Source organism: Chelonia mydas, chromosome 7, assembly GCF_015237465.2.
Source record: "Chelonia mydas isolate rCheMyd1 chromosome 7, rCheMyd1.pri.v2, whole genome shotgun sequence".
In the NCBI taxonomy this organism is placed as follows: Eukaryota; Metazoa; Chordata; order Testudines; family Cheloniidae; genus Chelonia; species Chelonia mydas.
In genome coordinates, this window is record NC_057853.1 from 77569316 (window position 1) to 77583092 (window position 13777).

The 13777-nt window shown below is 39.6% G+C and overlaps 1 long non-coding RNA gene across 1 annotated transcript; it reads right to left on the minus strand.

The window, feature by feature from the left end:
- Positions 1 to 474: 474 nt before the first annotated feature.
- LOC122466504 lies at positions 475 to 11708 on the minus strand. Its single transcript, XR_006292097.1, has 4 exons — positions 11668 to 11708; positions 9362 to 9469; positions 1548 to 1685; positions 475 to 722 (listed from the first exon to the last, which is right to left on the minus strand). It is a non-coding gene; the product is annotated as an uncharacterized LOC122466504 (long non-coding RNA).
- Between the last annotated feature and the right edge of the window lie 2069 nt (positions 11709 to 13777).

The window sequence follows — 13777 nt, forward strand, 5'->3', positions numbered from 1 at the left end:
AAGAGAAACCCTTCTGTTCCAAAAGAGGGAAGTTCATTAGAGAAGGTGGAAGGTTCATTAGAGAAGGTGGAAGGTTCACTCACCTTAGGAATAAGTTTAGAAAAAAATGGTTCTGGTCATTGTAGGTAACTGCTGTAGGGAACTATTGTTCTACCTATGGTTATTTATTGATGGCTGTGGAAAGACTGAATAAAGTGTGGCCTATAGCAAATGACCTCTTAGTTACCTGTCCTATTGGGGTCACATGCTTGCTCAGTCATTCACATTTGAAAATGATCACCCTGCCAGACTGGAAAGGGGAGCAGTGGTGGTGTGAATGTGCTGGGGGTGGGGGTGTATGGCAGGGGAAAATGCCATGATTTACTCACTCCCAAGTATGGTCTACAAATAGTGCCTCTTCTGTGCAATGCACAGTCCAGTTTCCTGGGGGTTGTCTTCAGGCTGATTTAGATGAGAAGCCCAGGGAGGAATGGGTTTGGGGCCAGCGGATCCCTGATTATGGAGCGCCACAGCCCTTTTCCCAACCCAAGTGTGTGTGTGGTGGTGGGTGGGGGAGGTGGAGATTTGGAGGTGCAACACAGTTGACTGCAGTTTATTGATCTTGCACTAGCATTTGCAGAGCAGCTCTGCTGTCACTCCATGCCCTGGAGGAAAATTTCTTCCTATCTCAGATTCCAGCTCCCCTGTCCATACAGAGCCAGTTGTTCTCCCTCCTTCCCCATCTATAGAGAAAAAAAACAGGTGGGATGGTCAGCTGTGAGCACCACATTTTGCTTTGGTTTCTTCATAGAATTTCACTGAACACATTGTTAATTTGTTTGGGTTTTTTTCATGCGCATTCAATTCTGATTATAATAATCTGAGTTTTGGCAAGAACTGACTGAACTCAGACTCTGCAATAAATATTTGTATCACACACCAATAAAAATCCACTGAAATGGCATTGATTATATTGGCATTCTAGATGTCATCAGTTTAGAATCCCCAGATGATGCATAAATTAGAGAACTGAAATTGAAAATTAAATATAATATGAGAGATGTTAAATTTAATAGAAATACTTCCTGTTTGAATACATCTTTATTTTACCTCCAAAGTAAAAGGTAGAAAAAGATAGATCAATAATTCATTACTGGTATGTTCAGTATAACATTTCATAAATTGCCTTTGTTGACCTGGACAATATATGAGGAGTCTGATCAGATTAAGTGCAGTGAATTAGATGCTTCTAGTTCAGATCATAGTGAACTTTATTTTACATTATAATAAAATTAAAAGATTGATCCAATTGGCAATTCTGTATTTAAAAAGGGTTCTACAGTGGAATAAGCAGACCAGTGAGACAGAAATAAACTTCTCTCTAACTGACAAGTGGCTTTTATACTAATAGCAAGTAATTTAACATTTTTATATCAGTAGTTTACCTAGTAGGAGAATTGGATAGAAGTTTAACATTGGTTAATTAACTTATTAATAATTAATATAGTTCTACCTTTTTTATTCTTATGGATTTTGTTGTGATAAAGCTTCTTCTGAATGTCATTTACCTGGCACTGCTGTTGCTGCTGATTGCTGTATTGTAGTTCATACCATATGGTCAGTGATGGATGAGTTGTCAAACACATCAGAGCTTTCTAACTGGCTGTCAAAGTAGTTAGTTATAAACTTGCTTGAGTAGTGCTGACCTGCAAGGACAGAAGACCTCAGCCATCAAAACCTAAGTACAGTTTTAGGGAAAAAAAGAAACGGGGTCCCATTCTAAGTAAAAAAAACTCCTGCTAAAAAGGTCAAGTTATTGATTACACTTAGTCAAATAATTTATTCAAGGAATTTTGTGATGTTTCTCAAATTGATAGTTTCCTTCCACTATTATTCACTCATCTTATACACCCCAATTCAGCACGGTATTCAACCACAAGTCTAACTTGAAGCATGTGATTAGTCCTACTAACATCCATGTGACTACTCATGGGCTTCTAGTTAGGCATGTGTTTAAATATCCTGTTGAATTAGGCCCAGAGAAAGGCAAAGTAAATCACAATTATATTAGTCAAAGAATGTATTTTATGAGTTTTGTGACTCTTTAAATAGGATAGTCAACAACTGCTTCTTTTTTCCTCAGTTTCAATACTGCTATTCCAAGCAGCATTAACTTGTGATTGGCAGAAATGTATACTGTGGTCTGGCAAATTTTAAATGTTTCCGTAGATGTTTAACCATATAAGCACAAGCTATAAATATTGGGAGTTCATAGAATTCATCTCATTCTTCAAGGGTACAGGAAAAGTTTGCTATATTTTCATAAATACCAGGACTTCTGTATACCATACTGTATACCACAGATGCTGCCATATGCATGGGGTGTAGTGCTGTACCTCTTCCCAGCACAGTGCCTTTAGTGAATCTAGCCATGGCAACAGAAATAGGGCTTTTTCTTGACAAAGAGATACAGGAACGGGTTCTAACTAGCATGATGGGTATTAATAATAAGTAGTTCTTATATCATGCTTTTCATCTCTACAGCTTAAAGACCTTTGCTTAAAGAGGCTAAATATCTCCATTTTACAAATTGAGAAACAAAGGCACATGTGATAAAGAGACTTGCTCGAGGTCACACAGAAGGTTGGTGGAAGAGTTAGGAATAGAATTTAGGTCTCCAGATTCTCACATCATTATTCCTCATGTGACCATACAACCTCTGCTTGATGCAACTTATTTGGCGTAGTAAAGTCAGTTCTTTAGCCTTTTCTGTGCCTATTTCTTTCTTTTTACCCGAGGAGCATATGGCTCTTCGCAATGTAAGTGATTCAGGCGCTCACATATTTGATATTACAGCTAACTTTCTAACTGTGGAACATCGGCAATATTCTGAAATCACATGGATGCCTTGTCTTTCCATATTACAGTCTAAGTTCAGGAGACCTGCAGACAAATGGTTATGGAAAAAGACCTTTGTGGCATAGGAATCCCTTTGGCATTTATTGAATGAGCACAGAAGTACCTAGGCATAAAGTAAGAAAAGCATCTTTTAATTTTTTAACTTGATTGACTTAAAACCTAATGAGGTGAATTTAATATATTTGGCTACTGGCAACAGTATTTAAATGAAGCACATAATTTGTTAAATACTAACAAATATGCTTCAGGCTGTAAAGCTAATACAATTTTTTGCTTCACTGGTAGCCTTGGAGGTATTAGATTTTCCCCTACCCAAACTTCAACTTTTGCTGTAAGCAGGCCACAGGGGCAGATTTCATCAAGGTTGTCTAATTTATCATTTTTTAGAATACACAATTTTAATTTCTTTTTGCATGGTGGCCACTTTTTTCAGCTAATCCCCGGGTTCTATGTGTCTGTGCTATTTCTAATGCACCTATCAGTCTACGACCTTAGCTAAGAGCTATGGCCTCAAGCCCCATTTTTGCAGTCCCCTCTCATACAAACTTCTCATTGAATTCAACACAATCCTGATACACTTTAACCATTTACACTGTTGTTGACATTTTTGCATTCCATTCAGCTTGGACAATGAAAGTTAAGGAGTCAGTTTCAGTAAGATTCATTGTCCAGTTGTCATTCACTCTGACACAATACTATCGTCTTTAGCTTTTTAACAGTTTTCATTGAAAATAATTTTTCAAATTCAGGAAAATATTTTTGTTTATATTGGGTTTTTCAAAACACCTAAGGACCTGCCTCTGCAATTCAGCGGGTGCAAGGGAGGAATACTATCAAAACCATACAGCAGAATCTTAGGGCTTGTCTACACTACCACTTAAATCGATGTAACGTACATCACTCAGGGGTGTGAAAAAACCAACCTCCTTGAGCGACATAAGTTACATCGACTTAAAGCGGTGTCTACACCACACTATGTAGGTGGGAGACACTCTCCCACTGACACAGCTTCCACCTCTCACTGAGGTGGAATAATTATATTGACCGGAGAGCACTCTCCCGTCGACATAGCGTGTCTTCTCCAGACACACTACATCAGCTTAGTTGCATTGATGTAGCGCTGTAGTGAAGACAAATCCTAAGATGCCCTGTTGCTGCTGCTCCAAACTGCTGTTCTCACATGCAACCGGATTACTTCCCAGTATCCCTTTTAGATGTTCTTCTTCTCTGTTCACAGATAGGACACATGATATTTTATGGTGTAGGTAGACCCTGGAAACAGCAATTATATAGGATTCATTTTTTTAGGAGTGTTTTATGAATATTGGGTTGGGTTTTTTTTTTTTTTTTACAAATTGCATGATTCATAGTGCTCCAGACAACTCACTTTAATCATACTAAATAAATAAAATTGTAGAATGAGGAAGGTTGAGCGGTGGATTTTATTTTGCAGGGAGTTGAGGGATTTTCTTTTCCTGTTAAATGTTGTATCTTTTTATAAGGACTGTAAGGTGCATAGGGTTTTTCACATGCACTTTTAATACATTGAAGTAAACAACTAGTTGTGCATCTGTGGGTATCTTGATAGCTGTTATTAAGAAGCAGGACTTGTTCACGTGCACTGGTAGTGAATGACCATTGAAACAGTATCTCCAGTGAATATGTGCTTGGTTTTTAAAAAAAAAAAATTACAAAATGTTGACCAGTTCCTATGAATTTCAAACAAACATTTTTACAGCCAACATTTTGCCAGGGAAAAATGGAAAATATCATATTGTTCCAGTCAATACAAATATAAAGACATTGACATACAAGACATCAACAATTACAACTTTATTCTCTCTCAAATACACAGAATAAACTGTTCTTTCAAGACCCTTTTAATAAATTCTTTGACTTCTGCCATGGAAGCACCACTGCACAAAGGGAGCCCTAATTTAAAGGGATGCCATCAGGTAGGCAGTTTTGGCTCAGTTGTGATTTTGTGTGTCTCTACAGAGCCAGATGTCGTTGATCCCTCTGCTATGCCTATGTGTTCTCCCCTTTCCAAGCTTCTGGTCCAAAGCCCATAGACATCAACGGGACTCTTTCAATCAGTATCAAAGGGCTTTGGATCAGGCACCGAGGAGGTAGTGCAGATCAGAAGCTAATGCTGATCTGAGCTGCATTCACTTCCTCACTTTTGTGCAAACACCTGTCTTAAGGGCTTGTCTACACTGGCAACGTTAAAGCACTTTAACATGGTTTGTGTAGTCACAGCGGAACATTGGGAGAGAGCTCTCCCAGCGCTCTAAAAACCCACCTCCAGAAGGGGCATACCTCGTGCACTGTCTACACTGGCGCTTTACAGCGCTGAAACTTGCTGCGCTCAGGGGGGTGTTTAATTTCAGAGGGGAACGTGCCATATAGAGCAACTGCTCCCTGGTTTCGCCTCTCAGGCAGACTCTGAACCTGAAGGGGGCCCAGCCTCTGGGGGAGGAGGGGAGCATACAATGTTGCATTCATACTCCACTTCTGACAATTTTGACTCCTGTCCCTCGAATTTCCTCTCCTTTCCCGTCTTCACACCATACAGCAGAAAGAAATGGCTGGTCTTTTAATATTTAGTTTCATGTTAGTCTACTCTCTAGTGGATGTTTGTTACCATGAAAGTGAATGTGTTCATGACATACTCATGCACACAGAGCATTCAGTTATTCTTTCAGAATTTTGTTTGATTAGGAAATAAAGACTAGCGGCTTTTAAATCATCTGTTAGGTGTATTTTAGGGAAGCAGGAATGGTAAGGTGTGGGGCAGAATGGATGGTAAGGTGCTACCAGTACGGATGAGGTGGGTGAGTGGATTTGGGGTGCTGGGGAAATGGTGCCCTGCACCTGGAATATCTGATGATTAATACCAAAATATTTAGGGCCAAGGCTAGGAATTGCATCAAAGTTTGGACAAACCAATTTGAATGAAAAAATAGTGCACAAAAATGTAAGAGAAACACTAAGATTTCCCAGAGAGATTTAAATAGCTGTTACAGGGAACTTGAAGTGAAGCCAAACACTTCATAATGGCAGGTTAGCAGTCTTGAGTTTTTCAATAATTAAAATAAGCAACAAGTCAATTTTGGAAATAGAATCCTGCTCTCTTCTGGGTGGAATAAAATCTCTCCTCCTTTCAATCCCTCGAACTCTCATGACCTTCCTATAGCACAAACATTCAGCTCCAGGCAGAATTTTGCAGAACAAAGTTCCCATAATCATATTCTGTCCTCTTGCAGGCTGAAGAAAAATCTGATTTTTAGTAAAACATTTCCTGGGGAAATGTGCGTAGTGATGGTCTCAGACCTCCCTCCCGTCCTCTCACCTTTTCCCCTGACACCAAAATGACTTTTCCTTGGGGAACACATAAATATGCATTTCATAAAGCCTCATTATAGCTCTCAGTTGGAGTGGAGCTGGAGAAAGGAAACCTCCTGATCAGTATTTGGAGTGACGTGAACTTTTTTGAATTGCTGCTGTAATGTAGGATCTGTCCAACTATTAAATTGTATCATCTAACATGCCTCTTTACTAACAATAACAACAGATTAAAAAAGCACAAATGATTTTAAAAAATCAATATACGGAGATATCTGAAGGAAACCCCAGGGAGGAACTGAAGGATTGACAGAGAAACTGCAAATAGAAGATTAAACGCTACTTCAGAGCTTTGCACAAATATTTCTTGTGAACCCAAAGTACACCCTGAATTTTGGATGTTAAAGCAATGCAGGACTTGGGGTTATGTACAATGTATTACTTCTGATGCCATTTGTTAATGGTAAACTCTCAAATCTGTTGCAGATATGCAACCAGATCAGTAAACAGGTAAGAGCATAGGGAGGGGCAAGACTGATGTTTGGCTGAGTAATGAAAATGGATCACAAGTTGCTTGAGTACTGGTTAATAAAAGCATTGCTAAGATTGTAGTATTTGCCCAATAAGCAAATGGGAAACAGCCTGTAACTGTAGCAGTTTGAAGATATTACATTTCATAGCGGCAAACTCATTAGAAAAACTGAGTTGGCATTGTCCAACCCTGCAGCCCCTCTTCCATAACTCCTTTGAACAGAGCTATGGGTTCAGATTAAACAAGAACAGGCCAATGGTCAAAATTTACTGGAAATTTGTGTGACATCGAAAAGGTAAAAATAAAAAAAACACTGACACTTTTTTTTTTTTGGCTTTATCAGTGTGGGATCCTTGACTATGAAATACACTTTCTGCTTTAGCTGGGAATTCAGTTCAGACCTGCAAGGTCTAGTTCTCCCAAGGGTCATTTTGGCAGCTGGGAAGAGCTGGATCATAGACAACCTTTGTCCAAGCCTCTTTTTCCTGCTTATGCCACTTATACTGATGGCTGTAAGGGGAAGAGGATGGTTTAGACCTGCTATATTTTCTCTAAAAGAAAAGGAGTACCTGTGGCACCTTAGAGACTAACCAATTTATTTGAGCATAAGCTTTCTTGAGCTACAGCTCACTTCATCGGATGCATACTGTGGAAAGTACAGGAGATCTTTTTATATACACAAACCATGAAAAAATGGGTGTTTACCACTACAAAAGGTTTTCTCTCCCCCCCACCCCACTCTCCTGCTGGTAATAGCTTATCTAAAGTGATCACTCTCCTTACAATGTGTATGATAATCAAGGTGGGCCATTTCCTGCACAAATCCAGGGTTTAACAAGAACGTCTGGGGGGGGGGGGGAGGGGGAGGAAAAAACAATTACCTATTTCCCCTTGTTTTTTCCTCCCCCCCCTCCTCAGACATTCTTCTTAAACCCTGGATTTGTGCTGGAAATGGCCCACCTTGATTATCATACACATTGTAAGGAGAGTGATCACTTTAGATAAGCTATTACCAGCAGGAGAATGGGGTGGGGGGAGAGAAAACCTTTTGTAGTGGTAAACACCCATTTTTTCATGGTTTGTGTGTATAAAAAGATCTTCTGTACTTTCCACAGTATGCATCCGATGAAGTGAGCTGTAGCTCATGAAAGCTTATGCTCAAATAAATTGGTTAGTCTCTAAGGTGCCACAAGTACTCCTTTTCTTTTTGCGAATACAGACTAACACGGCTCTTACTCTGAAACCTATATTTTCTCTAAACCACTAGGAGCTTTACAATGAGGAAATTCTCCTAGCTGGCCAAGTCTGCTGGATTTCTGCCTCCTTGAATGCCAATTGCTTCCTAGTTTTCCTGTGCAAGTGGTGCCTCCAAATGCCTCTCTTTACATACTGTCTCCTTACATACAGAGGGGTATCAACTCTGGAGAAAGACTCCAGGGTCTCTCTCTCTCCTCACTGGCAGAAATAAAATTAGGGAAGGCGTCTGCTCTGCCTAAGATAAATCAAGGGACAATTCCTCTTCTTTCACTTTTGGGGGTTGCACTGCTCCAAATGTTCCCCCAGACTTGGCGTGTTTTGTTGCAGTGTTTTGATCCCAAACGCTGCAGAAAATACTTAATTTACTTTTAGAGTTGCTACCGAAACAGACAAAAATTTTAATTTTCAAGAGGGAAATGTAAGTTAAATAGCATGCTGTTTAAAGTAGAAAATCCCTTACACAAAAGCTTGGGGAAATTTCTCTTTAGAAAAGAAGAAATGCTGGACAAATCTACCAGAGGCATCTGGGAACTGAGATGCATACAAGGAGGCTCAGAGAAATTTCATTTTTGGTCTGGTATGAGCAGAGAAGAAAAAAGCAATCTTAGTTCCAAATATGAGATATTGAAATTTCATGGGAAAGACAATAGAAAGAACCATTGATTAATTATCTAGCACTGGTAAAGAAAACAAGTACACAAGCTTCTTAAGCATATTTGAATTTCATAAATAGGATTTATTCCTTTGTGGCACTCTAACTCAGAGTTTCCTGAAGTATCTGTATAAGAAGATACAGGCCTGGAGTAATAATTTAATTGATAAGATGAAACAATGTTCTGAAATCCTGATATTCTTTTAAAAAAAAAGGTGTGTGTGTGGGGCGGGGGCCGGGGGGAAAGAAGTTCTAGTAGTATGTCTTAGCACAACGTACTAGAATTTGGTAAAAAGACTACAGGTTGATTCTCCAGTGCCTCACACCTTGTGTGTTGATTTATATCACCGTAGGATGGGTGTGAATGGAGAATTCCAGTCTGGTAGTATTTCATTCCTGCCTTGTGAGCCCTGTGAGTTAAAATAAAACGTGAGGATAGCCACTGAATGAGTGGACTGTGAGGAGAAGCAGGTAAAGTTGGCCCTCCTTTGGCTGTGATAGACTTCAGAAATTAATCGATGTGAGTAAATATCTTGCTATCCTAACTCAGGGCCTGATTCAGCTCCCTTTGATGTCAATGGTAAAAATCCCATTGACTTCAACGGGAGCATGATAGCATCCTCAGTTCTCACGCAAGAAAAATCTTCTGTTAAAGGGCCAGATTCTGCCATGCTCACCTATGCTGAGAAGTGATGTCAATGGCTCTTTTTGGGTTTTGATACCTGATTGGATCAGCACTCTATCTATTCCAGCCTTGTGTCTCTGGCAGTAGTCGGGATCAAATGCTGCAGAAGAAAGAAAAAAAAGAACAATTATGGTAAATTCTTTCTAACATGCTCCTCTAGTTAGTGGGTGCATTATATATTGAAGCCATGGGGGTTTATATCCCTTTTAAAGATGTTTTTTATACTGTCGAATTTAACTGTGGCTGGCATTATCCATATAAATACACCTTTTTAAAAATTCTACTGAGTACTTGGCTTCATTAATATCCTGTGACAATGAGTTCCACAGGTAAGTCACTTTTATTGTGATTAGAACTTGATAGAAAAGTTCATATTCATTTTTATGATGGGAATTTACTTTTAGAATACCTTTACTGCATTTTTATATAGTCTTACCTTTTGTCATGTCCCTTACTATTACCTGCCCATAATTCTTTGGAACATACAATCCAATGCAATGATTGAGAGCTTTTTGAAGAGATTTTTGAAGGTAAATTTAAATGATTATAAAGAGAGACTTCCTCAGAAAGGAAAAGATTTGTTTTATATGATATTAGTTTTGTGTGTGGATCTACATGTGGTGCTTCAAGAAATGATTTGGTATGGCTATCATCCGAGTTCCCAGAGATGTTATTGGTCAGCAGATCCAGGAACATCAGGGACACTAATATCAGAAACAATATGTCTTCCTCCCAGTCCAAGGAGGATCATAGATTTCATTTATATTTCACGGTGGGTTTTTCCCTCTATATTGCTATCATTTATAGAATGATTTCCAAAATGTTGTAGGTACTACTTTGCTAAACTTTATTTTTGATTTATAGTCACCCTGTAATATGTTTCTTACCTCTGTCAGCTCTCTTACAAACAATATAATCCCATTTACCTTCATTCTCACAGCTGATTTGAGCTGTCATTTATGTTAAGCCTTCCAGTTAATCAAATTTTGTATTTAATACTTTACCTTAATATCTGCAAGCAAAAGGTTTACTTTTATTTTAATGTCAAAATATCAGGCTTATGTAGGTCTTTTGAAGGATATAAACCACCTCCTACCAAGCATATAGAACAGAAATAATAAGTGTAATAAAATAATAATTAATAATTAATAAAACAAATCCAGTACCATTGATGGAAATTTCCAGCTGTTTTCAATTAAAATAATCAAATATAATGAAGGGGTTTGAAAGGTTTAAACAAAAAAGATTACCTAATTAGCTGTATGGATGTGAAATTGCACCATCAGGTTTGCAGATGTAAGGCAAACATATAGGCCATTTTGTACTAGAGTGGAATTATATGAGTATTGTAATTTACTATGTAATATTTTAGTGGGGGCTCAGTGAAAGCCATCTGCAAATGTTTTAATATATCAATAGAAGAGAAGGCATGAGTGCTAGTTATACACTTCTTTAATACACTAATGGAATACTGTGGCAGAAAAAACACAAAAAGTCTTTTTTGGGGGAAAAAAGATTATTTGGGGAATTTGGAAGTTACTGGGATAAGTTATTCCTAACTTTCAGTAACAGGTATAATAGCACAAAACTTAACAAATCCTCAGAGCTGAGACTTAAGCTCAAAAGGTCTCAGAAAACTTTTAAAAAATCAGTGAAGAGGTACATGGAACACAAAGAGCAGGAAATGGGAGTGCTAGTTATTGTGCTTAAAAAAACAAAGATTAAGGATCAGCATTGATTAGTTTTCGCAAAAAGAAAAGGAGTACTTGTGGCACCTTAGAGACTAACCAATTTATTTGAGCATGAGCTTTCGTGAGCTACAGCTCACTTCATCGGATGCTACTGTGGAAGCTGCAGAAGACATTATATACACACAGAGACCATGAAACAATACCTCCTCCCACCCCACTCTCCTGCTGGTAATAGCTTATCTAAAGTGATCATCAAGTTGGGCCATTTCCAGCACAAATCCAGGTTTTCTCACCCTCTGCCCCCACCCCCCCAAACTCACTCTCCTGCTGGTAATAGCCCATCCAAAGTGACCACTCTCTTCACAATGTGTATGATAATCAAGGTGGGCCATTTCCTGCACAAATCCAGGTTCTCTCACCCCCTCACCCCCCTCCAAAAACCACACACACAAACTCACTCTCCTGCTGGTAATAGCCTATCCAAAGTGACCACTCTCCTTACAACGTGCATGAAAATCAAGGTGGGACATTTCCAGCACAAATCCAGGTTTTCTCACCCCCGGCCCCCTTTTTTTTTTTTTCCCAAAAAAGAAACACACAAACTCACTCTCCTGCTGGTAATAGCTCATCCAAAGTGACCACTCTCCCTACAATGTGCATGATAATCAAGGTGGGCCATTTCCAGCACAAATCCAGGTTTTCTCACCTCCCCCCTCCCCCCAACCACACACAGAACTTCACTAATTGAACTAATTGAAGAACTCACTCTCCTGCAGGAGTGAAACTCACAGAGTGAGTTTCTGTGTGTGTTGTGGGGGGGAAGGGGGAGGTGAGAAAACCTGGATTTGTGCTGGAAATTTTTGTGTGTAGACAAACCCATAGAGGCACAGCATAGAACTCACAGTCCAGTGGGATTGGGGAGGTGGGCGGGGGGCCACAGGCTAAGGTGACTTTAAGCCACCTTTGTGCTCTCCCAATGATAGGCAACTCCTTGGCCTAATGCAGATAGCCCATGGTGCTTGTCTAAGTTGCCACAGATGCCTATGGGTCACAGCGCTGCATGCTGCTTCCCCACTCCTGCTCTATCCTAGGCATGCCCCCTATACCAGTGCTTACAAGGGGGTCTTAGGAAGTCAGGCTGTCAGCTGTCTTCCTCAGTTCCTGCAGAGGGTGGGATAACCCCTCCTGGCTGGATCTGGGGCTTGTAGACCCTCTTTAAGCTGCTCTGGCCCTTTTACCTGGCCTAAAGAAGCCATTGTGGTGGTAAGGATCTCACCCACAGCTTCAGTCAAGAAGTAAAATAGAAATTTAAAATTAAACATTTAAAAATGGATACTGTGCTACAAGCTGCCGAGAGTAGGTGACAGACAGCAGTTACTAATATTCATATTTACAATATTGCCAATGTCACTGCAACAAACTATATCACTAGAGCAAGACTATATTTCTCAAGGCAATGCTGAGGAATGAAATGAAAAGCAAAAAATAAAACCTGCCTTGATCACAGGTATTGGTATCAACAGAAACATATTCCAGGTTTCAGAGTAGCAGCCGTGTTAGTCTGTATCCGCAAAAGGAAAAGGAGTACTTGTGGCACCTTAGAGACTAACAAAACTTATGCTCAAATAAATTTGTTAGTCTCTAAGGTGCCACAAGTACTCCTTTTCTTTTTGCAGAAACATTATTCAAACTCATGGGATTCACCAATATGCTTCTTCCTATATACAGCGTTGTGTGATAAAACTAAGATTTTAGGAGAGCACACTGCTCCCTCATAACAAACACTTATATACTTGCTTCCTCCTCATTACCAATTCTATCATTTGTGTTAGCAAATTTGGCTGCAGAAGCATAGTCCAGAATATAAAGGTCTTGCTGTCATGAGTTTACACCTATTTTAGCTGGGAATAATATAGCTTTAACTGAATAGATTTGTAAATATTCAGCCAGATCCTGCTTCCACTGAGGTCTGTGATAAAGCTGCCAAAGAGTCTAGCTACAGCAAAACTACACAACTGGCATCAATGCAATGATGATCAGGCCTATTTCCTGTATTTATGTCCCTAGATCACCTGCTTGCCCTTTGTCAATGTGTGCCCCACTTAATGTCTCCCAATGAGAATACTGCAGTGCCATTTACTGTGAAATTAGTGAAGTCACGTTTTTTTCCTTAAAGGAGAATGTCTTTTTATAAAAGTTAATGGTAAACATATCAATGTGGCCCACTTATGTTCATGACAAGCTATGTCCTTTTGTCCTTTCTTAGTTGAAACTCGGAGTGAAGTAAATACCAGAGGATCAGACTGCAAATCAGTGCTAGATCCCTCCCATTGTCTGAGACTTCGATAGCTTTAAAACCTTTTATCCATACATTGATAATCAGCACCCATAATAATAAATCAGTAATGTCACCACCACTTTGCACTTAATGCCTTCTGCAAAAAGGCCAAAGGAACAGATTAGATGTCTGTGTGAGATTTCCCTTTGTAGAGCTTGCTGAGAAGCATCCCACCAGACAGTATGGGGTTGGGGACTGAGGAGCTGGCACAGGCATGAAACTTCCCAATCCCGTGGCTCCAGGGGATCCAGGGAAGGAGGATACATCCTACATGGATGATTGCACCTCTGCACCATTCTGCTGGTATCCCTGCCTCTGCAAGAGCCTTGCAACCATTGGATGAGTCCCCCTTCAGTGGACTCCACATGTTGTTTCAAAC